Source organism: Vulpes lagopus, chromosome 1 (genome assembly GCF_018345385.1).
Source record: "Vulpes lagopus strain Blue_001 chromosome 1, ASM1834538v1, whole genome shotgun sequence".
NCBI lineage: Eukaryota > Metazoa > Chordata > Mammalia > Carnivora > Canidae > Vulpes > Vulpes lagopus.
Genome location: NC_054824.1, coordinates 80,804,396 through 80,808,902, shown reverse-complemented (window position 1 = coordinate 80,808,902; position 4,507 = coordinate 80,804,396). Strand labels below are relative to the sequence as shown.

The 4,507-nt window shown below is 41.8% G+C and overlaps 1 long non-coding RNA gene across 1 annotated transcript; it reads left to right on the top strand.

Annotated features, from left to right (window-relative positions):
* Positions 1-494: 494 nt before the first annotated feature.
* Positions 495-2,882, top strand: LOC121473738. The gene is made up of 3 exons (XR_005983219.1): positions 495-595; positions 771-881; positions 2,377-2,882. It is a non-coding gene; the product is annotated as an uncharacterized LOC121473738 (long non-coding RNA).
* Positions 2,883-4,507: the final 1,625 nt, after the last annotated feature.

Genomic DNA, 4,507 nt, shown 5'->3' with positions numbered 1-4,507 from the left:
ATTTGCCATGTGATGACTTGTTCTCCCACTACTTTGTTTATAGTCAAACCATTTCAGTATCCTTACTATACAGCAGGCCTTGACACCATTTAAACTTGGCTTGTGAAAACCTTCACAAAGCACAACCTTAGGTACTGAAATTTCACGGAGCATTCTAAAGCATCCAGATGATTGAGAACAAGCTAAGAATTATTTTTAATAGCATCATTAAAATAAAAAGCCTAATTAAAAAAAAATCTTAGCGAGACTTTAATGATTCTCTGCAAACATCTTCTTCATTTCATTTGAGAAACACTAATGTAGGATTTTGGCTAGAGTGGAAAACAAATTCCTCCCAGCTCTTACATGGTCTAGTCCAACTTCCTGGAGTGAAGATTACAATCATAAGCTGTGTGCATTTGCTGCAAGAGTTCTCTCCCCAGAGCTCCCTTGGGAAGCTGTAGTTCAAGGATTTGGTCTTGGCCATCTCTGGTCTTTCCCTCAGAGGCACTGTTGACAACTCCGATTTAATGGTTTTTAACTGTTTTCAGCTGCACTGTGGCTCTTCTGTAGCCTCTTCACAGCAGTATGAGGAAAAGATTCTCTTCTTTATTTGGTATTTGAAATTCTGGTTGACCTGTCTTAGCTTTGTGGATCCTCTTCCAAAAGTCTTCCTTAGAGTTTTGTTTGGTGTCCAACCTGGAGGACTGATACCTGCTGCAGGCTGCCAGTTGATAGAAAAGAAAGCATGGGAACTCTTTCTTGCTTAACCATTTGATTTCTCTTTCTAGATTTTCTGAATAGATCTTAAGAATGCTGTCCACTCTGATAAAGCCTTGCTGAGTGAGATCTTCATTCAAAGCTTTTAGTGATGAAAGAAGACATGGGAAGCATGTCCTTAGGTAAGGAATACCCACATTCAGAGAATCTTTGGTGGCTAGATTGAATGACCCTATCTGATCTGTAGGGAACAATACAGACACACAAGAGGTCTCAATGAATCAATGATTGTGAGGCAGGATGGTGGTAAGAGCTCATACCTCTCACACCCACCATGTCTTCTTTCTGGGTTGTTGGATGTTGAGATTTTCACAGCTGGTCCAGGGACTGAGGGCAAGGGCCCAGTTGGTATGGGGCTTTGGAGACCTTTTTACTGAGACCTTTTTGAGACCTTTTACTGTTGAAAGGGAAATAGCATATTTCCAAGATGGGAAGACACTCGGTTAAAGCTATTTTGCTCTTTCTGCCATATTTGTAACTGAGAGGCTGAGCTATGGGCCCTTCTTTTCTCCTGTATATTCTGATAAGGGATCTCTATCTTTTTTTTTTTTTTTTTTTTTTTTTTTTTTTTAGGGATCTCTATCTTAAGATGTTTTCCCTCTTTCCTGCTGTTCACTCCCCCACTGAGAGTCAGACTTTCTCTCAGTGACTCATGTAGTTGCTGTAGAGATAATTCTGATGTCAAAGGCTGAGGCCATTGATTTGAGAGGAGAGAAAGCAAGTCTCCTCTCATCATGCAAATATCCCTAATTAAGAAATCCAGAGACAGATTCTGTGTCATGGAAACATAATTTCCTTTTGACTCAGAGAGTTTCAGGAATTGCTGCAGGCTATCAACCTATTTTGATTTCCTGGGTTAAATGGCTTCTTCACCCTTTGCCCTGAGTCTTCTTGAACAAAAGTGAATTCAATCTAACATTTGTGAAATATCTTCTATGTGCCAGGCATGATCTTAGTGACTTGAGAAATAGGTATCAACAGAGTTCCTGCCCCCAAAGAGATTAAAACTGACTGAAATAATCTTGAAGTGGTAAACCCCAATGGCATGTAGATCCTAATGGAAAGGTGAAAACTTTGTGGACACTGTCATGAGCTGAATTGTGTTCCTTCAAAATTCGTATGGTCAAGTCCTAACACCCAGTACTTCAAGTGTGACATTTTTTGGAGACAGAATTTTTTACAAAGGGAATTACGTTATGAAGTAAGGTCATTAGGATGCATATTAGAGGGATCTGGAACAGATCCCTGAAAGCCTGTTGAAGGAATCAATCCTGCTGACATTCTGCATTTGGACTTAGAACTTCTCGGTTGTGAGACAAAAACGTTCTGTCGTTTAATCTACCCAGTTCTTGGTACTTTGTTGTACCAGCCTTAGCAAAATAGTGTGAGCACCCAGTGGTTTTACAATCTGGTAGGAAACCCTGGGTGGATATAAATTAAATGTTTGTGGAATTTGAATTTACTAGACATTTGATAAATTCATTTTTGTATTCATTCCCCCTATCTTTGGTTTATTTCTTATTATAATTTATATGGGAAATTATTTCATCTTTTATTTGTTTACTGTTTACCTGCGTTATGATAGATGTGTAATACATCTCTCCACTCAATATTCAGGTACCTTTTATGTCCATTCCATGTTCATACCTGTCTGAACAAAAAGAAGTTCAAAGAATGGCTATTGTCTCTGAGGAGCTTGTGATTTCAGGAGACAAAGAATGCCCATGTGAGGGGCTGCATTCCAGTGCCACATGATGAGTAAGTATGTGCTGGACAGATGTTGGATCATAACTGTTGCAGAGGGAAGGTGTAGTGGGCCAAAGTGTACTCATGGAGGACGGGGGATCTATGCTTGAGATGAAAGAAGAGCCCAGGAGAGAGTATAGGAGAGTACAGAATATTCAGAGCCCATCTGCTTTCCTTAACACCTGGGAGCTGTGCGATTGCTCCAGACCAGGGGCTGGAGATGATGGATGGAAGCAGGACCTTCACTGTGGCATCCCAGGAGGCCAGAACCAAAGCCCAATGGTTCTCAATTCTGGCTGTATATGAAAATCAACTTGTGAAGTTAAAAAATATATATATGTTGGGACGCCTGGGTGACTCAGTGGTTGAGCACCTGCCTTTGGCTCAGGTCATGATCCCGGGGTCCTGGGATCGAGTCCCAAATTAGGCTCCCCACAAGGAGCCTGCTTCTCCTTCTGCCTATGTCTCTGCCTCTCTCTTTGTGTTTCTCATGAATAAATAAAATCTTTAAAAAAAACATATGTTAATATAAAGATCCTATCTTCTTTTTTTAAGATTTTGTTTGTTTGTTTGTTTGTTTATTTATTTATTTATTTATTTATCAGAGAGAGAGAGAGAGAGAGAGAGAGCGTGCGCACAAACAGGGGGAGTGACAGGCAGAGGGAGAAGCAGGTTCCCCGGTGAGCAAGGAGCCTGATGCAGGGCTTGATTCCAGGACCCTGAGCTGAAGGCAGACACTCAACTGACTGAGCCACCTAGGCATCCCTAAAGATCCTACCTTGATCTGGGATGTCCTGGAAACTGCAGGCAGGGCTTCTGAGAGTAGAAATCCCTTTAGGATGTGGATTGACAGCAATGGATTTTAGTGCAAGACCCAAGCTACTCAGCCCAGTCATGAGATTCTTGTAGTTCTGGAATAATAGGGATAACTGCTAGAAAGAAGACATCTGGCTGCATTCCACTGGTATGGCCTTCTTTTCCTGAGTGTAAAAGTGCCTCCTTGTGACATTAGAATTATGTTTGACAGATCTGTATCCTGTTTCCATTTCTGTGCTATATTTTATGGTGGGAGCAATAGCAACAGCAGCTGAAATAACCTGGTCTCCCTCTTTTCAGGACCATTACGCTTCCTGAAGGTATTCATAGGAACCATCTAGAGAAGTGGTTTTTGTGTTGCTGGTTTTTATGTTTGTTTTGAGGCTGTTGGGGAAATTAGGTCCAGAGTTTAAGGGATCTCCCAACTTGGGTCCTGTCGGCTTGATTTTGTCCAGCATTATCTGTGAGGCCCTATCATAATGCTTGGCACATAGTGGACTTTCACTAATGAGACAGCAGGGATCCTCTGAAACGCTAACCTCCAGATTCAGTATGAAAGAAAGATACTGCTGGGTTTCTTTTCATTTGCTCGAGATCCTCTTGAGCAAACAGAAAGGCAGGAGCAGAAAGAGGGTTGATCAGTATTTAAAAACCTAGAAATGTTTGGGATCTACAAAGCACCAGGCGGCGGGCAAGATACTGTGGACATGAACTAGTGAACATAAATTAGACGTTGCTCTTGCCTTCTAATCCCTGATAATTTAGTTGGAGGGGCAAGAAATGAACATGTGAAAATTTAACAACAAAGGATTTATGTAACAGCTCCAAACAATAGAAATGTCCGGGGCATCACAGGAGTATATAATTCATCACCAAATGCATTTTGAAGCCAGTTGGAATTGGCCAGGAAGGAAGCGATGTCACTTCAGGCCAGGGCAGTTAGAATGAGGGAGAGATGGGTTGGTGTGAACAAAAGTTAGGGCCCGAGGCAGTGCTGGCATGCTTTGGTAATAGAAACCCATGTGGCAGAAGCAGGTAGGAGAGTTTTAGGTGAGTTGAGAATGGGGGGGGGGGGGGGCGGGGACAGAACTCCATAATGGAGGGTCTTGAACCCCAAATCAAGATTTCCTCTTGAGGAAGTGGGAGCAATGAAAGTTTTTCAGCAAAGTGGATTTGAGTTGAAGGG